The following is a 25,178-nucleotide window of genomic DNA, read 5'->3' as shown; positions in this document are numbered from 1 at the left end:
ATCACCTCAATAAGATCCTTCAAATTTCAACTCGACTTCACTCCAGAAATGAACAATCAAAAGCTCAAACCTTCAAATCAAAAGAGAACAAACAAGAACCACAAATCAAATTGTATAAGCCCCAAAAAAATCAAACTTCAGTCCTCACGATATCAATCCGAGACAGATTTGATTATCTCTAACCTGACTTGGGTTAATACAGACAAAATCAAAACTGGGGTTCGCCTGCAATCTGACCGCCGGCGACGTCAACAGCACCGGCAGGAAGATCTTCGTGAAATTTTGGAGAGATCGAGGTATCAATGAGAAGGAGAGGAGGAAAAGACAAAAAATAAACCAAGTCCTTTACACTTTACCGCTATTAATGTATTTTTTATTCATTTTATTTCCCGGGTTAATGAATTTTTTCACTAGAGATTAAATAACTCTACGAAAAAGTCGGGTTTCGGATTTAACAACTTTTAGTAGCACTTCGTGAATTCGTGCTACCGTGAACTACTACCAATACCCATATTTCTTGTAGCGGAGAGAGAAATAAAAGTAGAGAGAAGGGAGAGAAAGCGGAATACCTGAGCTTGCAGAGAGGAATGACGAAAGCAAAAGGGAAGGACCTATTTATGGCAAAAACGAAGGCACGCTTCCCAAACGCAATCATTAGGTCTAAGAGGGCCTAAATGGGCCTCAAGGGCCGCCACAATATCCATAAACCTACTCGCGACGGTTCGATTTCTCGCCTCAACCGATTTCCGGTTGAACAGCCAAACCAGATCAATCTCCGATTTTTGATCTGAACCGGTTCTCGCCCAAACCGGTCTCCGGTTAAATAGCGAAACTGGTTCTACCATTTCACGGTTCGCGAGTAACCTTCCGCCCGACTAAAGCTTGCCTTCCATCACGAAGACAAAAAGAGTGGGGTAGGCGAGTCGTGATGAACTTTACTCAAGCGACTAAATGCGTCCACCATGGCCAAAGAAACAAGAGAAAGAGATACGTTCTGTTGACCCCGAGTAAAAACGACATGCGACTAAAAACGCCTAACAACGACCGGGAAGACCGACTAACCGCAAGGTGCCTCTCACACTAGAACCTGTTATCCGAACGAACCTGACCCACAAATTCACTGAGACCGCTACACTGCTCACAAGTGAACTGGGGGGGACTTATTGTAGGAGATGGATTATATCCCTCCACAAGACCCATCGAATAACAAGGTCTAGCCCAACAAGCTACAAACTTACTCGGCTCAGCGAGTAAAGCTGTCAGCTCGGTTTTAGAGTGCTTTTAGCCGACGACCAAGCCGACCAAAAGCATCCAGCTCGGAGGAACTCCATCAAGGCCCATATACTCGGCCTTCTCAAGTTAAGGCCCAAAGGAGGACCGGATCTAGGGCACACAAGGACGGAAAGCCTATAAAAGGAAAGGAGACAACAACAAGAAGGGGATCGACACTTTTACACACACACTGAGCGGCTTGATCTAGGGTTTTAGTCTCTCTTTACTCCTAATTGTTTTGTACCTTTTCCGGTTTGCTCTTCGAGCTCCGGCTTGTTTCCTTGATCTCCTGTCACTCTTGTACCCCCTTTTGATCAGATCTAATAAAACGTGTTTAGTCATTCAATTTTCGAGTTATTTCAACCTAATTGACTGAATCCTATACAAACAATTATATAGCCAAATCAACTTGTTCGTTACTGTGCATGTCTTTTCCCAGCCTAATGAGGTTGGTAGTATATGTCCATCTAGCTTTAGTTAAATCCTTTCAGTAAGAAGTGTGCTTGAAGCCTCGCTTGATTTATGATATGGATCCACCTGGTTGCAACAATCACACAAGAACTCTTATATTTTGGCGATCAATGTTTCAAGAGTATATTTACGTCTTACTATCTTATGATTTTACCTTTTGGACATTTGGTAAAAATTGCTCAATCTTTTAATATGAATTTAACAGTAGTTTGAATTTATTTTGATGTTCATATAGAAAATTCAATTGATATTTACTAAAGGAGTTTTAACCTAATAACCACACATCTCATGCCGTTTTTGTGACCACATAAAAAAACTATCAATTCAAATGCAGATCTAAAAAAAATATTATTGTATGGGTCATCATATTATTAAAAATAAATTACTTTTTGGTATTTTAGAAACACGGATAACAATATAAATGAGAATTTATTGGAAACATATATAACAGTATACAAAAATAAGTATTGTGTCTTTTTAGTAATTTCATTAATATAATTACATTAATTGTCTTTCTATATTTCACTTAGTTTAACAATTTCATTAATTATATTACTTTAACCATACATCACATCATTAATTATATTACCATAATAATAATATAAATTTTTATTTATTGGTTAATCAACATTAATTTTGTGCCAATTATAATCAAAAATCTAAAATAACTGGGTTTTGCGTATGATTAAACGTTCAGTTTATTTTGTTTTACAATTTTTTTTTAATTTTAGTTTCAATAGGTGAAAAATTACGTTGCCAACAACATGATTCAAAAACATGTTTTGTGAATAAAATAACAACTTAAATAAAAATAATAAAAATGTCTTACTTATATTGTCACTTAATTTTCACTCCATATAATTATTTTACTAAATAAAAAACTCTTTGTATTTCACTTAATTTATCCAAACACATAGAAAAAATTATTTTTATTAGTTTATAAAATCAGTTATGCATGAACATTGGCTATCCAATTAAGTATGAGTTTTTCTTTTCGGGTATTGTTTTTTTTTCTTTTTGTAATTTAACCATATTACCCGATTCGGTCTAAGTCTTCTGAATACAATTAGTTTTATTACGACTCATCTAAAATATATAACATTAATTATAAAAAACAAATTTCAATATATAAAAATGTAAGAAACAATACCGCGCGGATATGTGGTTTGAATACACTTAGTTATATTACGACTCATCTTAAATATATAACATTAATTATTAAAAAAAAATATCAATATATAAAAATGTAAAAACTAATACTCGCGTGGGTGCGCGGACCAGTCTCTAGTAAAATATTGTAACACTAATAACTAGGGGGAAATATATAACGGAGATATAACTTGCATGCTGATTTTTTTTTTTTTGCCAAACCATTATAAACTAAAACTATTTAAAACTTATGTATGAGGCACTTGTCACACCTCTTAAGGTCCGCTTTTAGTATGATGATATTCTTTATCTCTGGCTATTTTCTTCTATTTGGGTCTTTAAATTATCAAAAATAATGTTTTTAGTATTCGTCACATGCTGTACAGAATATAACTGTCAACTTCATTATTTGCTTATAAAATGAACACAAAAAGAGTTCAAATGAGCAAACCATAAACACTATACTTGTAGAAAAAGTCTCTCATTATTGGCTGAGATCACTGCTATTACTGCTCAGTTACCAACCACCGTCTTAGATATCGAAGAAGGTGGATCCGCTGGTGATTCCCGGTCTTTGGATCCTTCCCGTCCTCTTGTATCCGTATCCTTCGTTCAAAAGGTGATGATATGCTTTCAGTGCCGGTCCAACGGTTAACAATACGCTAATCTGATTTTGAAAATATGCCTTTTGATATATTTCATCTAAACTGTAAAACATTAATATAAAAGTAATTAAAAACTGAATAAAACAAACAAATCACATCAATTGTTATTTTTTTTTTTTGTATTTTACCATGCAAAATCATTTGTTTTTTTTTGTCAGCAACATAAGCAGCCTCATGTAGATTTTGCAAACCACACCGGTAACTCTGCATCCATATGAAAGATAAAAGACAGTTGTTTCCTTGCATTACGTGCGAGGCTGTCTGCCCTTGAATTCTGTGTCCGTGGTATATGAATGATCTCTGAGCTGTTGAAACTTCTCTTCAAAAATGTTACGTCTTCCAAATAACTTGCAAAGGCTGGCCACTACTCTGGTTCCGAAACCATCTTCATCAACTGAGAACAATCCTTTGCAAATGTAACCGAGAATTGTCTGAGATTTCTCATGCATTTCATTGCCCATATGAGAGCCTCTATCTCCGAATGTAGTGGTGACTGACTCGCTCTTGTATTCCTTGCTCCCATTAATCCATCAAAACCTTCCAGAGTACTATATCATCCTTGCCCTGAAAATATATTCTGATTTTCCAAGATTCATCCGTAAAGCACCATCTACCTGGTATAGTCGGTACTATCGATGGTACTGGTAATTGAGTTTGATTGACTCCCTGTATAGGAGAGTTTTGTGCTTCTGCCCAAAGTAACGATTATGTTTCTGCCAATTTGAGAATATCTCTTGGATCCATATCCAAATTGCTAAATACTTTATTATTACTTCCTTTCCATATATACCATAAAATCCATGCAAAATGATGATTTTCCATTTCTGGAAAGACTCTCCAAAATAAATTATCCATATTTGTAAACAGTGATTGAGTGGAAAAGATATATGGATTTGTTGGGATTCGTGATAGTGCCTACTGCCTAGACTTAGGTCGCCGGTGGACATTCAAAGAAAACATGATTTATGGACTCCTCAGGAGCTCCACATCGGACGCAAATTGTATCCCCTTGAATTCTTCTAGACCTCAATTTTTTCTTAACCGCTATGCATCCTGTCAGCAATTGCCATAAAAAATGTTTCAACTTAGGTGGGCAACGTAATTTCCAGCAGAAAGCCTTTAACGGGGTGACTGAAGGACCATACGCGGGTGATATTGTTTCTCCATCCGGATACACTCGCTGCACTTGATATCCAGATTTAACCGTGTATCTCCCATTATTTATAAAATGCCATCCATCCGATTTTCTGTATGCAAAATCATTTGTTAAACAAATGCAATCAATTATTTAATCATATCAGTCTCAATTGATAATAAAATCATTCCGTGTAATATCTTGTGTTACATGTTATACCATAAATAAATATTTATGAATTTTAATTTAAAAAAAAATTCCTTTATCTATGGTGATCGATATTAAAATACTCAATAATACGCACTAAACAATTTATGTACGTTAGATAACAATCTTCCAATTTCAAAAACTAAATATTTAATAGGCTTTTTAATCTGGTATTGACTCTCTTATAAAATTTAGTTTTATAAACAAATTATCACCAATTATATTTGCATGCATGTCATTTTAAAGAAGTTTCCATATTCAAATATTAATAGGTGGTTGCCCGGATTATATGAATAATATATCATGTATGCAATAATATTTAAAAGTTAAAAATATTAAGTAAATTAAATTTTAATTATAATTTGAAAAATCAAAAATCTCAGTACTAAATTGTTAGAAGCGATGTGAGATTTAATGATTAGCTTATAACACTAATCCAAGTCGTTAAAAATATTTCTTCTACATAGTTTTGAAGTTTCGATCAAATGATAACATTAATTTATTGTAAAATTTTCATTTTTCTCCAAAATTTTCCAGTTTTACAATCGACGTATCATTTTCCTGTTATCTTTATTTATTTTGGTCTTGTTTAAAACTATCTTTGACGATTCTCTCTTTCGTCATTATTGGATAATCATTTTTTCTCTCACATCACACAAATTATCTGTCTAATTATCAATGCAAAATCAATAGCCTCTAATTTATCTAAGAATATTTTTTTTTTCAAAAAGAAAATCATCATTCTTTTGTATTTTTTCTTTGCATGAAATATGAATTCAACTATAAAAGAATTATATTTTCATCTCTTTTGGTCGTTCAAGCTGTATATTTGATTATTCTGCATCCATTTGACATGCTTATATATATATAAAGTAAGTTGAGGTTTAAGTCAATTAGTTGGTTGTATATATATATATATATATATATATATTATTGTAAAATTTATCGTGATAAATATATTTAAGTTTTTATATATTTTTTCTATGTATATTCTAATTTTCTACCTACAAAATATTTCTATAATTATAATTGCATCAAATTATCTATATTTAAGATTTCTTTAATAATTTCAGTTTTTTTTTTGCCTTGTATATGGTTAATTATTATATTTTTATAAAATCAACAAAAATAAAAGTACAACTGACCAATCAAATCAAAATAATCAATTTTAAGCTTTAGCTATGATAGATACATAAGAAATAGCCACTTAAATAAATTTTATTTTAATACGAGATGTGTTATACAATTTTATATGATTTATAATTTTTTTATAATATTTTTTTCTTACACTGGTTAATTTATCGATGACATCATCACATAATATCTATTCTGTCACATATGATGATAAATCTGTATAAATATTTATGATAAATAGCTTCATAAACCTGTACAAATGATTTTACAATTTATATTTATATAACCTACAACATACATAAATTAACTTAGGAAAATTTATGAATGACTTACAACCTCCAAGATAAATAATTTTATAGATGTTTTTCATTTTTTATAAATGATTTGTAAAGAATGTATGGACTTTGTAAAACATTAATAGTTGTTATAATACTTTATATATGAATACATATGCTTTATATAAGAACATAAAATTATTATATCGATTTCTATATATTTTCTTCGTTCATTATTTTATGTAGTTTATAAAAAAAAAAAAATTGATCAAACATTATTACTATTTCTATAATTTTGACAATTGGTTACTATAAATCATTATTTGTAATATTATGTAGATTATTTGGCAAGTGATATTAATGGATTATTAGACTTACCTTTTATGTTTAAGTCTAATTAAAATAAATTAAAATTAAAAATATAGACCATTCAAATTAGGGTAAACGAACTATTTCCCCACAAGAAGTATGATATAGCATCAAATCTCAACCAAACTATGATCTAGTGTTAGATTTCTCCGGAATAAAAATTTCAAATCTATTTATCCACGAATTGAAAGTTTCAGATTTATTTCTCTCCAAATTAATAATTCGAAACTTAATTACCCATATATCATGGTTTAAATTGGTTAAATGTTAACCAAATAATTTAAAATAGATTAAACCAAACAAAAACTAATTGAGTAACAAAAAAATGACCATTGCCGGATTTGATTTCTGACTAAACGTCGTCTGGACGTCGCTGTGTAATCATCGATTAAGACGGCCAATGATAAACTACTTTTTTTCTCCTCTGCTTTTGGGATCTTCTTTTTCGTTTATGTGCTTGGATGAGAGACAACACAGGACTCGGGGAGCTTTGAGAAGGAGAAACCATGAAAATTGTTTTAGGCTGATAGATTTCGTTTGTTGTCAGAGAGTGAGAATGGATCTGAGCCGTTTGTAAAGAGAAGTTTATGGCTTCTCCATGGTAACTTCTACTGAGTTTGGAGCCATGAATCCCATGTCAAATCCAATGGTGTTTATCTTAATCTGAGAGTTAGAAAACGTCTCGACGACGTTGAGTCATAAATATCAAATTTGGCCAGGGTAAATTTTTTTTTTTGTTACTCAATTGGTTTTTGTTTGGTTTAATCAGTTTAAAATTATTTGGTTAAGATTAAACCAATTTAAACCATGATGTATGGGTAATTAAGTTTCGAATTATTAATTTAGGGAGAAATAGATCTGAAACTTTCAATTCGTAGATAAATAGATTTGAAACTTTTATTCCGGAGAGATCTATCATTAGGTCATAGTTTGGTGGGGAACTAATGCTATATCATACTTCTCGTGGGAAAATAGATCATTTATCCTTCAAAGTATAATAATTTTCTTAAGATTTCACCAATGATCGTAAGAAAAAATCACTTAATTGACTTCTCAATTAATATATAATAGAATGCCTTCAAGTTATCATGATTAAAAATGTCCAAGTACATTTTTAACAAAAAAAATCTTATAAATTTTCTTTATCTATAAACACAAGTAAGATAATAAAACTAAAATATGCCCCTTTAGATCAGATGCCCTAATCATATATATATATACATATGTATATATGAGTTTGGTTTTGAGTTTGGATCAAATTTCTGGCTTTTGAATTGTTCAAATTTATGAAGTATAATCAAACCGAATTAACATCTATATATGATCGGTTTGGTAGAGTTTTTGATTCAGTTGCATAGTGTTTATGTCATGATGATCAAAATTGAGTGTTTTTGGATAAAATTAAAATACTAAAAAGCTTATTGTTGTATACTCTAGTTGATTGGCGAGTTCGTTAGGGACATTTTCTCTGGTATTTGCCGGCTGAGCGGCCATCGTGGTAAATTAAATGTATGGTAAACCGGTGACACTTCCTGGCATAGCTATGGTATGGGGACTAACCATAATGGTTATGATCTACTCAATTGGTCAGGTCTCCGGTGCACATTTCAACCCTGCTGTTTCCATTGCCTTAGCTTCTTCTAGGAAGTTCCCTTTTAAACAGGTGACCAAAGAGAAAAAAACATACTAAGATACTATCAAATTCAGTTCTTACATTCTTATAAATGTTAGTATTGTACCAATCCAAAAATAATTATATGAGGGTTTTATATGAGATGCTGCCGATAACGAATTTTTTTTTTTGCTAAAAATGCTAATATCATATTAATGATTTCATATTTTACAAAGTAGAATCTAGTGGCTGCTCCACCTTGGCAAAAAATATAAAAACAAGGGAGGTCAATAAAGGTTAAAAAACCTAGAAAAATTACAATAACCAATTAGACAAGAGGTTTCGAAATTGCTTTCTCTTCCTCCTCGCCAGGATTGTGTTCTTGACATCTCTGTAAACCATCTTCGCGATCTCTGCCGGAGCCATAACACAATTATTATGGTAAACTTTGTTTCTCTGCCTCCACAGGTGGAAGACCGTAGCTTGAACTGCAAGTTTTCGTAGAATGGAGAGACTGGTAGGAGAGGAGGCTCGGATCCAACAGAGGAGCTGACGCCAATTCCAGAATGTGAGGTTTGGTCAAGCCCATCAGACATGTTCAATGTTGGGCCAGCTAGCACAAGTTACGCGCGAACAACATATGGGTCTAAGCGTTGAAGCCCATTAGGTCAAGTGCTGATACAAAGAAGGAGAGATCACGACATGGATCTCTAAGTGAGGCGAAAGCCAAGTCTCTGGGAGGCAGGAGCCTCAAGCATCCATGGAGTGCTTCCATGGCATCTCTTGGAGAGATAGAGTAAGCTAGACATAGATATGTTGTTCTAGGCTTAGCTATTAGCCATGTACTTCTCTTGTATTCTCTTTATACTCTCTAGGGTTTGTATACCCAGGACAGAGAGAGTAATGATCTTGTAAACCACACCTCCCGTGAACTGGGTGAACAATTCTTGAGTCATGAACAAAGATGAATCGTATGAGTAGTGAAAGGGACAAGGATATTATGAGCTTGTATTTCGCAACAAGCGGGTATCATAACCCCCACAAGTGGTATCAGAGCATAGGCTCATTGATTCATGGAGTCCACGTCTCGAGGAGGAGAGACATATGAAGAAGCTTCCAAGCGAAACAGAAGAAACTCGCAAGGTTTAATGGAAGCTGGTGGTCACTTGGTTTTAACCTAATCAGAGTTAAAATCAGAGGATAAACCGAGTTTCAAGATCAGGTCAAAGAGATTTTCGGTTTACAAGAGAAGAAGGAAAACTGTTGGACGTTCTTCGCTGCAGCTGCACAAGTTTATGGAGGAAGGATTCACGAGTCAGTTGAATCGGTTGAGATGATTTCTAGTTATGAAATCAGGGTTTCTCTAGAGTTCTCTAGGGGTGCAAGAATCTGTTATTGTGTGAGAAGGACTTCGGGTTACTCACAAGATAATATGGTGGCAGGCTACTAGCATAAGAAAGAAAGGTGTGGGAGCTGTCCTCGATCTGCAGTCACAAGGCGTGTGTGACTATATGCATTGGAGTCTTGGGTCTCTTCATGTTCTGCAAGTTATTGGAACTGAAAGCATAGTGGAGCAAAAGGGGTTTTCGCACTGGTTTTCTATGAGATTGTCTCAAGATTTAGTGAGGGTTTTCACGGTGTTCTTGAGAGCAATTTACATGGTATATCAGTTGCAGGTGGTGTTCTAATATATGTGGTTATTTCAGCTCAGTATCTCATGGAATTCTTGGAACTAGGGGACGCCTTAGAACCCTGAATGATATGAGTGTTTCATGGCTGTTCAGATGGTATTCTTAGTCAGCGTGAAGGGTGTTGCAGAAGGGTTGAAGGGAATCGACTTAGGCGGGTTCGTCTATGTGTGATTATGAGAGTCTACAGTTGGGTAGAGGTCCAGAGAACAAGATACTACAAGGCTGTTATTTTCAGAGGGAATGCAGTGTGGTTTTCTAAGAAGATATGTGTTTGGCGTAACACATAGTTTTCTGCTGGGATGGATCTACGAGAATAAGGAGTTTACTTGTTCAAGGCAGCGTTAGGCTGAACAGGTGGCGGTGTCAAATCGAAATTGATTCAGGATGGAAACATGTATGTTTCGAGTTTTCTGCATGGGATTCAGTAGTAGTTTGTTTTGGCTTCTCAGGCATATGAGAGAAAACAAATGTGTCTACAAGGTATCACAGTTGCAGAGGTAATGATTTGTTTGAGTAGAGGTTGAGCAGAGATTCTTTTCGTCGAAAGTCTTCTTAGTAAGTTGTGTTAAGCGGCGGGATCTGTTGGCAACAACAACGGTTCAGGGTGATGTTCAAGATAAATTGTTCATTCAGATTGTTACAAAGGAAATTCTCATGATGAGGAGTTTGGTGTCTATAGGCTATTGACGTTGGATAAGGATTGAGTCAAAGGGCTTCTGGTTTGAGGCAGTGGTGATTCAGGTTCTACAAAAGCTTCAAGTAAGCATCGACATCAGCTGGAAATTCTGGAAAAGAAGAATCAGTATATTTGTAGTCACGATCGCATTAAGTGTGACAAACCAGAGATGACGTTGAACATGTAGCGCCAGAGAAATAAGTAGGTGGTGTTATTTTGTGGTAGACAATGACAACGTCAGAGACAGAGGAAGAAACGTTCACAGAGGACTACCTCAATGCACGTGATGGTTTCAGGTTGGTGAAATCATAATGAGAGACTTTCAAGGGATGCAGCAGTATTTGCAAGAAAGGGAAGACTCGCGTAAGCTGCAGCAAGAAGGCTGCACAGGTGGGCGTGTTCATGATCAGCATTGTTGGAGATTGATTTGAGTCGTTTGGGATAGAGGATATCTCAAAGGAAGACATACTCACATTAAGTCAAAGCTAGGCTTAAGGAGAAGGAATCAAAGGTCATCAATCTCACATGAACTTATGGTTTTTCAGAGATCACATGGAATGAAGGTAATATTAGCGAAAGATGACCAACAGATCTTGGAGCTGCACAGGTTGGTTGTCGTGTGACAACAATATGACGAAACAAAGGTGATTTGTTTTGGGTCAGTTCAAGTTAGGCTCGTCGGTGAGAGGAAAGGTTTCTGGCTGGTAGAAGAAAGTCAGAGGAGTCACCAAGTTAGTGTTACTGAAACAGGTTGTACCTCCACGAAGAGGAAACTAGAGCAAGGGAAAAGTGTGTAAAAGCCTACACAAGTATATGCTGGAGCAAATCGCTATTTGTGGTAACAACATGTAGAATCTTTAGTGAGGTCGTGAGAGTGACACCGTAAGTTTCTGGTTGTAAGAAGAAAGCAAGAATAGTCACCAAGTCAGTGTGGCAGGAATAGGTTGTACCTCCACGAAGAAGCAACTATAGCAAGGACAAGGTGTGTAAAAGCCTACACAAGGGTATGTTGGAGCAAATGGCTATTTGTTGTAACAGAATGTAGTAGCTTTAGTAAGGTCGTGTGAGTGACAGGAAACCAAAGAGAAAGGCGATTCAAGGTTAGACATAGCTTGAAGATTCTGGTCAAACGCAGAGAAAAATGCTCAAGCGGAATCGGGTTGAACAGGTTGTTACGACTGGTTGTAATCTTGAGGAAAAAGGGTATGAGACAATAGTCATCAACACTTGTTCAAGAAGCAGAAAGTCGCTACCACAGCTAGTAGAAGCGTATGTGAGTTATACCTTAGAGGAATCGTCAAGGATGTATGAGTTGGAAATTCAAGATGAATAGACTCAGAAGAGAAGTAAGGGACGCCGGTCTGGTGTCACGACCATAGGTGTCAAGGTGGAGCTCTCGGACAAAAATCGAAGCTCAGAAGAAAAAGGAGAAATTTGCAGACTTGATAGGGTCGGAACTTCATGCTTGAACAAGTCAGGATTCAGGTATAGTTACAGCTGGAGAAACTCGTCATAAGACTCGAGTTTGACACATGAGAAGCTGTAATGGATTATCGCAGGAGCATCACATGCATAAATGATGTGAGATAAGGTTAAGAGGCCGATAGGAATAACGAATATTTGCAGATATTTAGTTACAGAGACATGGTACTTCTAAAGAGTTATTTGATTCAGGTGGAGCCACTGAGGTTATATAAGGATTGATGAATCAGAGATATATATAATCTGATTCCAGGTGGAGTGAGTCACTGGTTTACAAGATGTCTTGATTGGTTCAGCTGAAGGGTAAAAGCTTCGGTTAGCAACATGGTTAGCTCAAGGGAGTAAGAGCTGAAAGGAAAGGTTATTCCATGATAAGAGGGTCGTGGATATGTTCAGTGTGTCAAGGCCAGGAGTGTCAAGATCAGTTAAGAAGTACAAGGCACATCATAAGGAGTTTTTAAGAGGAGTCTTACATAAGGTAACTTGTAGGCAAAAACAAGTGAAATCGGCATATGTATCAAGAATACACTGCAGTGAGGTTTGATACAGAGGACCACGAAATCTGAGCCGAGTATGATGCATGGTAACACATGATGAGGTACTTAGTTAAACTGAGGTATTGAGCGGTGAAGATGAAGAATGGTGAGATGAAGCAAAGTAAGAAACTGTTAGAAGACATTGCATGGATTGCAGGGAATTGTCTTACAGTTTGTCCATCTCAGGAAGGGTAAGACTTGTTCTCCACAAGCAGGCTCATCTTAAGCTCAAGTCATGGAACTGAAAGAAGCTTTCATGAAGGTCTATATGCAAGGAAAAGTCGTTTGCATTTAAGAGAAAAGGAACCGGTGGAGTTCTGGATATATGGTTGCATCACAGGGGAATATTGAGGCAGTGTCCTCAGGAAAGTCCATTAGCAAATGGCCAGATACTCATCGATGGCCAAGTACTCATCAGGCTAATGGCAGGTTCAATGACTAACAGGCGTGTTCAAGTCGTTGATGGTGATGCACATATTTTGGTGTATGGAGACATCTTAATACAAGAAGGGTATTGAGATAATAAATTCACAGCTGAGAAAAGGAGGGATATCAGGGATTCTAGATAAAGATATCACATGAAGCTCGTGAAGAGAGCCAAGGCGTATCATGGATTCGATGGTATGAGGCTCAGTTCATTCAACTAGCAGTGGAGACTAAATCTGTTATTGGAGGTTCTGTTATTGCAGAACAGTTTGATCAGATGGTGGAGCAAAGATATTTGTGTCGATAGTCTTCCTAACCATGTGGGTTTAGGCGGCGTATCATGCTTAAGTGTGCAGCGGTACAAAGTGATGCTCAAGTGCAGTCTGTTCAAGAACATCAAGGTTAAGTCAAAGACTATTTCAGAGATATGGAGCATGAGTGACTTCAAGGGTCTGCAGTTGACTCAAGGAGAATTATGTGGTGGAAATTTATGTTAACAACATGAAGGGTGAACCAAGGTTGTGTCAAGAGTATGTCCAGCAGTGATGGTTGGATGGCGGGTCCTGTTCTGAGTAACAGCGGTGCAAAACGTGTTCAAGGCTGGAGTGTTTTAAACAAGTAGAGAATCAGAGGTTGTTTCAGGTATGAAGCATATATGGTTCGAAGGTTGTTGCACATTATTCAAAGATTTTGATTCAAGGCTCAATGCACAAGAATAGAATCAAAAGGCCAAGGAGGAAATTAACTTGCAGAAAGATGTTCAGGTTTCTGTTCAAGCACTTGAACAGGTTCGTGATTTTGACAACAAGGTTGTGTTGTTGATAAGTTCACGAGGAATAACAAGATATGAAGTAACACGACGTCAATGAGGAGTTGAGCTTGACACTTGGAGTGTAGCAGCTGGATTCGCAACTCAACACACTAGATGAAGGTGATGAAAATTCAAATGGCAATGGGATTGTCATATACCTTTCATTAAGCGTGATGTCTATGTTCATTGATGGGGCTAAGTGGATTTAAGTGTTTAATCTATTTAAGCGGTTGTGGTGTATAAGTTGAAGCTTATGCAAGTTTCAAGAAAATCATGAAGGGACTTCAAGTTTTGCTCAAGGTGGAGCTGAGAGAAGTGAGAAGAGATAAGAGAAGACAAGGAGATGCAGAAGATGAGCTGGTTTGCTCAAAGCAACAGGAAGGGTCGGCACAAAGGAAGGGTTATGGACTTGGACCAAACAGGTGGAGTTTTGTGAGGTTTGGTCAAGCCCATCAGACATGTTTAATGTTGGGCTGGCTTGTACAAGTTACGCACGGACAACATATGGACCTAAGCGTTGAAGCCCATTAGGTCAAGTGTTGATACAATGAAGGAGAGATCACGACAGAGATCTCTAAGTGAGGCGAAAGCCAAGTCTCTGGGAGACAGGAGCCTCAAGCACCGCCTCAAGCATCCAGGGAGTGCTTCCATGGCATCTCTTGGAGAGATAGAGTAAGCTAGACATAGATATGTTGTTCTAGGCTTAGCTCTTAGCCATGTACTTCTCTTGTATTCTCTTTATACTCTCTAGGGTTTATATACCCAGGACAGAGAGAGTAATGATCTTGTAAACCACATCGGAGGTGTTTTCCGATACTTCACAGTGGATGTTGTCGATCCTGGATCCACCTCAGATGTAGCGCGCTGCGGCCGTGAACTAGGTGAAAAATTCTTGAGTCATGAACAAATATGAATCGCATGAGTAGTGAAAGGGACAGGGGTATTATGAGCTTGTATTTCGCAACAAGTGGGTATCATAACCCCCACACGAACAGCTGAGAGGGTGGATTTAAGCGGGAGAAAACCTGATTCCAGACGTCCTTACTGAACTGACACGTAAGAAGAAGGTGGTCCCTTGTCTCCGGTTCAAGTGAGCAAAGGCAGCAGTTTGTTTGTAATTGCAGTCCCCAGGAGGCCAGTCTTGTTCTTGTGGGAAGCCTGTCGTAATTGGCAACCCACATATTGAATGAATGTTTAGGTACTGATCCTCCAAACCAAACACTATCCGCCCATAAAACGATATCAATCACAAAAAAAACATGACATTCTCTCTCTCTCTTAATTTCTCTCTAAGCTTTCGCTCTCCCCTCTTCGTGTTTGTCTTCGGCGAGTCCATATCCTCCTCCGGCGCCGGAGGGCTCCTTCCTCTCCCCTATTCCTCGTCTTTATATTTGCCCTTCTCTCCCCCTTCTGGTCACCCCTGATATGTGGACGTCCCTGGAGATTGATCTCTCGCCGGCGGAGGACCTAGGCTGACTCTGGTGCTTGGTTTGTATCTCTGGGGACTCTGCGAGGTGGGTGTGTAGCGGCGGATGGAGGTTGTGGTCGGCTTTTTGGGTTGGGTTTCGTCGGACGTTCATCTTTACCTTTAGATCTATGGTGGCTCCCTTCGTTTGACGGCGCGTGACTTCGTGTGGTGGCTCCTCTGCCTTGGATCTGCTCCTATCCCTGCTTCTTCTATCTTTCCGGTGTCCCGGCAGAGTGGTGTGGCGGCGCGTGCTTCTCTCTTTCACTTGGTGTCTCGTCGAAAGTGGTCTCACCGTTTGCTTTTGCTCGGGAGGTTTCGGCGTGGTTCTCTGCGTCGACGTGTTCCGCGGCTCTCCGGTTCTCGTCGTGTGGCGAGTCAGTGGTTGCTGGAGTAAGCGCGTGCTCCTTCGACTAGGTTTTGGACAACGAGTCGTCTATGGCTTTGGTTCCGGCTTAGATCGAGTGCTTCCTTCCTGTTCTCCTCCTCTCATGGCCTCTCCCTCGTTGCGCGTATGGTGGTTCGCCACTGCGAGTTTCTCCGGTCTTCCTCCTAGCGTTTGTGCCTCACTGTTTCGATCTTGCTCTGTTTGCCGGTCAGTCCCCTGGTTCTCAGAATCTGTACATGGTGAGTCCTCTCCTCCCCGCGTGGTCATTCGGTTTGGTTAGGTTCTCGTGTCTCCATGTTTTGATCACATCATCCCAGCACTGGAACCTTGCGCCGCGGCGTTGTTGTGTTCTTATGGATGTGTTCTTCCGGCGCTGTGGTTTGGTTGGTCTGGAGAGCTTCGTGTGGACGTGGTAGCTGTCACTCGGCCCTCTTTTGTATAGGTTCTATCGTTTCAGGTTTGCTTTGCAGCCTGTGTTTGTTGTTTGGAATAAGGCTCGACTGGCTCGTGGGCGTGTTAGGTCTCTGGTCTAGCGGTCTGTGCGTGTTGGAATCAAATTAGGAGGTCTTTAGCAAGCTGTTCTTGGGTGTACCTATCTTAAAGACCTGTTCATCGGGTACGCCAATTTCTACCGGACTCAGGATCTCGTATTCACTGCGGTTCATCCTTTTGCGGCAAGCGACTTGCACCGACTCTGATGGTTCTTTTGTGTGGGCTTTTAGCTGGTTGTATCTTCTCCTTCTTGTCCAGTTTGAGTTGTTGTTTAGTTAGTGTAGTTGTTTTTTTTTATTTTCTGTTTCTCGTTTTCTCTATAATTCTGTCAAAAATTAAAATTGGTAATGATATTTTAACATTTTTACCAAAAAAACACTATCCGCCCATTGCTTTTCATCCTCTTTTGGTCGTAATGCTTCCCATGTCTGAGCTGAAGAGAACGTTGAGCCATTGCTGCCTTCTATCCTCCATTCATAATAGTCATCAAGAGGTGAGGCTGAGGGTGGGGGGATAACGAAACGAAATGCCCAGATATGAATTTCACGATTTACATAATCCATTTATGCATGATAACATTTTTATTGACCATAATGATTTTGCATGATCAATTCATGAGTATATTTAAACAAACACGAAAATTTGTTATATAACAAACTATGCATTGTATATGATGTTTGATAATTTTATTTTAATAATATTTTGAACACCCAAAAAATCATAAAATAATTTTATTCTTCTTTTAAAGATACGTTTACAACTTCCAATTTCCACTTAATTTTTTTATAGAAAATATATATAATTTTTTTGAAAAAGGCTTTAGAAAATATTTTATTAAAAAAAAATTATCTTAAAATTTGCCTTAGGTCCGTCAAAGCTTATAAGCACAAGGCACATAGATAACATGATGATTTCATGAATATAGTAATAACAACTAGAGCCATAAAAGTGTGGATAATATCAACTACTTGTGATCAATATCTTTATATAGGTTCCGGGCTATATTGTTGCTCAAGTTCTCGGATCAACCTTAGCGGACGAAGCTCTACGTTTGCAGCCTCAAAGAACGTACCCATAAAATTCTAACCGCGGTGTTTGTAGTGGAATTCATCGCTACTTTCAACTTGATCTTTGTTATTTCGGCAGTAGCTACTGATAAAGGAGCCAACGGATCATTCGCAGGAATTGGTGCAACCATAGTACTCGACATCTTGTTTAGCGGGTGGCTAAATCCAAGCATTGGAATATATTTTATAAAATTATTTTATGATTGTTTTTGATAAATCGATTAGGCCAGTCTCGGGGGCATCAATGAATCCAGCAAGAAGGTTACACCATGATTAACCCGAGGTTCTTAGAGTGGGGTTCTTAGCGTAAGTTAATAAACTGTTTCTTAACTTTTAACTAAAAAAATTAAGAACCGGTTCTTAAAGTCCTTATTTAAGAACCGGTTCTTAGGTTTTTTAGTTAAAAGTTAAGAAACAGTTTCTTAACTTCTGCTAAGAACCTCATCATAAAAACCATGGGTTAATCATGCTCTTAGACGGCCTGCATATATATGGGGATGTTAGGGCATGATTATTGGGGGTCATTGCTCTTGGGTCCTTAATACACTTATATTTGTATGTATATATTATATACGCATATATAATATATACATACAAATATATGTGTATTAAGGACCCAAGAGCAATGACCCCCAATAATCATGCCTTTAAGACCATGATTAATCTGGGGTTTTTAGAGTGGAGTTCTTAGCGGAAGTTAAGAAACTGTTTCTTAACTTTTAACTAAAAAAAGCTAAAAACCGGTTCTTAAAGTCCTTATTTAAAAACCGGTTTTTAGCCTTTTTAGTTAAAAGTTAAGAAACAGTTTCTTAATTTTCTCTAAGAACCCCGTACTAAGAACCACGGGTTAATCATGCTTATATCACGTGGTTATACATTGTTTCAACGGTCATCGGAGGATTAGCAGGTGCACGGACTTATAATTTATAATATGTTACGGTCTACAAATAAATCATGTGGTGAGATATCCACATTGCAATAAAGTTTCTTCGAACAATCGCAAAGAAGCATCTCAACACGATTTTTGTGTTCTTCGAGTGGTTGACCCGAGTAACCGGAAAATTTTCATATTTTCATCTCCCACTGACATTAACGACACATGTAATGTCACATGCAAGTTGGCGTAAATGACATATGTGTTGTACCAATATTTGCATATAAGTTGGACATATAGGTCACAAACTTGTATGACAAAACTGAATAAAGTTGTTTTGAGCTCAAGGGACAAAATATTGAATAAAGGAAGAATCGGCTAAGAGCATGATTAACGCTAATATCCCATTTGGTTCCTATTTTTTTTCCGTCTTATTTAAAAAAAAAAAATTAAAAACGAACCAATCGCGGGCCGCCACATGTCAGTAGAGTCCGCGAACAGTGCAATGACATCTCCAAAAACGGTCCTTATTTTGCAACTTTAGTAATCGGTTCTTCTTCTTTTTTGTAGGGCCCAGTGACGCGAACAGTGCAAGAATCCTTTTAAGGATCAGCTATATTTATGCTCTAAGAGCATCTTTATCGGGGTGGTTTGGCCAGGTCTCTTAGCATTAATAGCAATTAAAAAAAAGAAAATTATGATTAATGGGAAAGAACGTTTCTTAAATAAGCTCTAGAAGAGACGGTCTTTTAAGCCACGTGTTGGCCAAAGGGCTATCATCTCTTTCTCTCTCTCGGGAATGCTCTTCATCATCAAAAGTTCAAAGCTTTCCACTTTGTGGATCTCTCTATCAATGGGTGTTTGTGTGATTTTTACGGAGAGATGGAGGCAGATCAGATCGCGGTGTTTGGTTCCCGAAACGCTGAGTTCTTCTATGGTTGCAGCAATTCTTAGTTGTGAGGAGAAGGGGTCGTTGCTCGTTATTAGTTAGTCATCCATCAAGATTCAAAATAGAGCAGCGAAGGTTTAAGAAAAATGAAGAAAGTGATGAAGATCATCAAGCCGAAGCCTGATCCAAAGCAACGCTTACGTGATTGGCAACGCAAACTTCGCCAGGAGTGCCGTAACATCGAACGCCAAATCCGAGGTTCTGTTTCACATCTCTTCCTCCTCCTCAGTGATTGAACTTAGGGCTTTTTTAGATTCAAGAAAAAAAAGTTTTCAAATTAGCCGAAATTAGAGTGATGGGTTTGGTTGATTTCACTCAAAACTGCGAGAAATCACTCTGAATCGAGTTGGGATCGGGCGATGATCGCCAATTGCAAGTGTACTTTTGATTTCGAGATTCTTGGTTTTCTTCAGATATATAGAAAGAAGAGAGAACGGTACAGAAAGCTATTAAAGAGGCTGCTAAGCGGAATGATATGGTCTCAGCTAAGGTAGACTCTTAAAAAAAAATGTAATCTTTGGATGTGTTTTGTGATTTTGGTTCTGTGGTGGTGTTACAGGCGCTTGCTAAGGAGATTGTGAGTTCGAGAAGAACAGTGAACAAGTTATATGAAAACAAGGCGCAGATGAATTCTATATCTATGCATCTCGGAGAGAGTATTGGTATTAAAGCTTTTTCATTAGCATGATTTTGAGAGTTTTCATCATTTTTTCATACTTTGTTTGTAACGTGACTCGCTTGAGCAACATAATATATCTAGAGACGGTTGGTTGTTCTCACTGTATAGAATGGTAGAAGGTAAATAGATACATCTCTCTACAAATCTTTATCACCACATCAAAGTCAAATCTTGCTCTTATCTTAAACTCTTGCTTTCAGGGTTTGCAGTGATGAGCAGATTGGCGAGGAACAGAATGCAACAACCAGGTTACAATTTGGAAGGAAACTCATTTGACTGGGACAATATCAAGATGTAGATTAAGTTTCAGGTCAAGCTATAGTCATCATCATCAGTTGCGAAGAAGAAAAACATTTTTTTTTACCTTGACCAAAATTGTTACTCTTGGATGCCTTAAAACTTAATTTTTTTGTTTAAAAACTCTTAAATAAGAGACTTGCAATGGAGTACGTAAACTTTCGGATCTCTTAATCAAATCTCTTAATTCACTTTTACAGTTAAAAAATATTAAAAAATAAATAAGAGACCCATTTAGGGTTTCTAGGATAATGATGCTCTAAGAACATCATTCATGGTTAAGTCTCTCTAACACAAATTCCTAAGCACTTATATTAATATTTTAGTTCAATTTATTTATCTGATTTAAATTTAATATTTTAAAAACAGGAACACCAATAAAAGAGAAACAGCGGTAGAAATCAGCTCGATCAATTTTTCCGTGTTCTCTTTCTTGCTTTAATATATTTTACTATTACTTTTGTAAGAGACTTTTCTTCAGAAACAACCATTATTCATGCTCTAATGGACCATATTAAGAAATACTTGGTCCCTTTATACCTTTGATTGTATTACTTTTGTCCCAACATATCTTTGCTTTTATAAATACGAAATTAACCCTCTAATTTATAATTTAATACAAAATAACTTTCTAATCTAATTTATAAATTATGTTGGCTAATTAAGAAATAATAGTTAAATATGTATATAGTTTATCTATTTAGTTTATTAATAAAGTAATTATAATATTTAGTCCATCTTTGTCACGATCAACATCGTGTTCTCCTATTAAAGAAAACATTTTCTCTCAATCTCTCTTGGTGATCCTGGCGATTGATCATGGGGAATCTGATGAACTCTCTTTAGAAATTTCGGCTAACTATCGCCAGCTCATCGCCATCCTCCCTCTTCTGTTTCCGATGATTCAAGGCGATTGTCGGATTAAACCTCGTCAAAAAACCTTGCTTCCTCTGAAGAAAGGAATAAGGTCGTTGAATCAAAAGAAAAAGTTGAATTCAATTTGATCCAATGTAACTCAACGTCAAGTACATATAAGTTTGAATAAAATTAGTTAGGATTTCTTCTTAGATTTTTTCAGATTTATAAACATAAAATATATGAAAATATATAATACATATATTTTTTTTAAAAGAACATAGACAAAAGGTTGGAATACATATTATAAAATGATAGAACTTAGGTAAGATGTTATAATTTAAATTCTACCATGTTTAGAACATAGCATAAAGGTAACAACTCACTGTTTTATCTACGATATATAATAGAATACGGGATAAACACTAGTTAACGTTTTTTTTTTTACTTTTCTACAATAAACTAAAAAGCATACAATACATATTGTATTAAAAAAAGCAAAGACATTTGGTTATAACTCAGGCACACATATTCTATATTTGGATAGATTATAGTGAGTCTCTAACAAAAACATTTACAAACAAGGATCATCTCTTCTTGAGTGTCCCTCCATCAATGGAAGATCATCAATTTGCATGGATACTTTGGTATATTTGGAAATGAAGGAATAATAAAGTTTTTAGTAATCTGGACATGGACCCAATAGATACGCTCAAATTGGCAGAAACAAAGTCAAGACTTTGGGCTGATGCACATGTATTGAACGAAACCAGGACAGTATCCCAAGTTGAGGTTATGACTCTTCCGTCAATTCCGGGGAGATGGTGTTTTACAGATGGTTCCTGGAAGGAGAATGAAGTTTTCTCCGGGCAAGGTTGACTGAGTATTTTAGAAGGTTTTGATGGGCTGTTGGGAGCAAGGAATGTCCGGGCTTGTCTATCTCCTCTACATGCAGAGATAGAAGCACTACTCTGGACAATGGAATGCATGAAAAACTTACGCCAATTTCAGGTTACGTTTGCAACAGATTGTTCTCAGTTGGTGAAGATGGTTTCGGAACCAGAAGAATGGCCAGCATTTGCAAGTTATTTGGAAGATATTAAATTCCTGAAAGAAGGTTTCACACGTTCGGAGATTATCTATCTACCAGGAACGCAAAATTCAAGAACAGATAGCCTAGCACGGAGTGTCAGGAAGCAACCGTCGTTTGTCGTTCACATGGATCAAAATCTACCGGAGTGGTTCACAGAATCAATATGAGTCTGTAGTTGATTACGAAAAAAAAAAAAGATAGATCATAGTAAGTAATTTACAATACGAATTATAACTTTTATAAACGTTTAAGATCAATTATAACGTCTATTTTATCCTTGTAAAAGGGTTATAAAATACGTTGCATACTATATTAAAAAAATAAATAAGGGCAACATATAAGGTAGATTTAACCTGCATGCTGATTTTTTTAATAAAACCCTTATAAACTAAAACAATCTAAAACTGATGTACCTGGCACTTGCCACACTTCCTTAAATCCGCCTTACTATGATGTTATTTTTGGCTCTTTTCTAAGAAGAATTCGTCAACATGAAATTGTCATGCTGTATAGAATATACAATTCAACTTCATCATTTTCTTATAAACTAACACAAACTAGAGTTCTCAAATGAGCAAACCATTAACATTTTCTGAGAAAAGTATATTATCAATGGCAGAGATCTCTAGTATTACTGTTCGGACACAAACCACCATCTTAAACATCGAAGATGGTAGATCCAGTGGTGATCCCCGGTCACCAGATTCTCCCTGTTCTCTTATATGCATATCGTTCGTTCAAAAGGTAATGATGTGCTTTCTTGATTTTATCGAGACATTGATTAGTCGCATTCAAGATTAAACATATATTGAAGAAACAAAAGGGATTTAACATATATGCACGTTCTGTTTTGTCTTTGGTTCAAATATTTGACTTTTGACTACATTCAAATTTGAAGTCTAATAATCAAACCAAATTAACATCTATACAGGATCGGTTCGGTAGAATATATTTTTCTATTACGTAGTTTAATAATTTTGTTAACTATTATTTTTCTTAGCTACGGTGTTTTAAATATTGAAAACGAGCAGATCAATACCATTGAACTCGAACTCGGTTTAGTCATCATATGTGATGATGATGAAATTGAGTTTTTGGGGATAAATTAAATTGATTTTATTGCTATATAACTAAAATCGTATTGTTGTATATATACTCTAGTTGATAGGCGAGTTCGTGGGGACATTCTCTCTTGTATTTGCCGGCTGCTCGGCAACCGTGGTAAATGATACGTACGGTGAACTGGTGACACTTCCCGGCATAGCTTTGGCATGGGGTCTAACCGTAATGGTTATGAGCTACTCAATTGGTCATGTCTCCGGTGCACATTTCAATCCTGCTGTTTCCATTGCGCTTGCTTCTTCTAGAAAGTTTCCTTTTAAACAGGTGACAAAAGAATTAAATAATACTATCAAATTTAGGTTATATATGATATGATTTAAGTGATTTTCATCATAAATTTATGCTTGATATATAACATTTTGTATTCATCCATAATGTACCAAACTCTATTAGGTACCGGGGTATATTGCCGCTCAACTTCTCGGATCAACCTTAGCGGCCGAAGCTCTCAGGCTCATGTTCCATCTGAATAACAACGTTTGTAGCCTCAAAGGCGATGTTTATGTGGGAACACACCCTTCAGGTTCCAACACAGCGACATTCGTAGTGGAATTCATCGCTACTTTCAACTTGTTGTTTGTTATTTAGGCTGTAGCTACTGATAAACGAGCAAACAGATCATTCGCAGGCGTTGCTATTGGTGCAACCGTAGTACTCAACATCTTGTTCAGCGGGTACTTATATCGAAGTCCATTAGAATACTTTTACAAAGTTATTATGATTCTTAATGCTTGGTTTTTGATAATCGATTAGACCAATCTCGGGAGCATCAATGAATCCAGCAAGAAGCTTGGCTCCTGCTTATATATGGGGATGTTATAAGGACTTATGGTTATACATAGTTTCACCGGTTATTGGAGCATTGACAGGTGCATGGATTTATAATATATTACGGTCTACAAATAAATCATATGGTGAGATAATACGTCCAAATTGCAACAAAGTTTCTTCGAACGATCACCAAGAAGCATCTCAAGACGACTCTGACTCTTGTGTTCTTCGGGTTGTTGACCCAAATAACCGGAAATTTTTTATACTTTCATCTCCCACAGACATCAATGAAACATGTAATGTCACTTGCAAGTTGGCGTAAAATACATGTGTTGCTACAGAATACCACCACTGTTTTAAAAAGATGTATGTTCTAATTTTTTAACACAATGAAAAAAAACATAAATAGTCTTGATTACCAATGAATTATTTTTTGTAGCTAATTTTTCTCCATAACTTTTAACCAATATAATTTCAATAACCATGTTTTTTGAAGTTTACAATTTTTAACTAGTATTATGGTTCATGCTATGCATGGGCAAAAGGATTGTTAAATTAGGATTGTTAAATTATTCATACCAAAATATAATGGTTGAAAGTGTATAACTACAATTTAATTTAAGAAAATAAAAACAAATTTAGATTCTAAAAGGAAAAAAAATAAAAATTTATTGGCAATTCATGAATTAGGTAATGAACTTTTTCCTTAACAATTAGATAATGAATTTGAACGAGAATTTTGAAGATGAACTAAAACCTAAAAATAATACAAAACTATTTATAAAACTATTTAGAAGACTTTTTGTCAACATTTAGAAGACTAAGTACAATAAAAATTATATATTTTATAATGAATCTAAATATGTAAAAACACAAGATGAGAACATATGTTTTAGTATGACCCCCGTCCCGAAATTAATAGGTTCATTTCAAATTTGATAAAACTCTCTGGAGTTGAACCCTAATTGAAGTTTCTCAAACGTGAAACAAAAGATCTCTATAATATTATTTGAGAAATCAATTTCCTACATGTCGGTACTCACGTTAACTCTCACGATGTTGATTATACCCTTAATGAACAAAATATTATATATCATTGATAATAATCATGTATTTCCTTTTTCGTAATAAGATTTTAGTTCTTTTTACTTTAATTTACTTTTTTTAAACACACATAAATAAAAAAGGAAATATTTATAAAATAAAAACATATAA

General features: G+C 36.3%; 2 pseudogenes; both read left to right on the top strand.

Annotated features, from left to right (window-relative positions):
* The first annotated feature begins 3,247 nt into the window (after positions 1 to 3,247).
* On the top strand, positions 3,248 to 20,274 carry LOC106362504 (annotated as a pseudogene).
* A 2,349-nt stretch (positions 20,275 to 22,623) lies between these two features.
* On the top strand, positions 22,624 to 24,546 carry LOC106363912 (annotated as a pseudogene).
* Positions 24,547 to 25,178: the final 632 nt, after the last annotated feature.

This window comes from Brassica napus, chromosome C5, assembly GCF_020379485.1.
Source record: "Brassica napus cultivar Da-Ae chromosome C5, Da-Ae, whole genome shotgun sequence".
NCBI classification, from domain to species: domain Eukaryota; kingdom Viridiplantae; phylum Streptophyta; class Magnoliopsida; order Brassicales; family Brassicaceae; genus Brassica; species Brassica napus.
The sequence above is the reverse complement of the archived record's forward strand: the minus strand, read 5'-3'. Positions and strand labels throughout refer to the sequence as shown.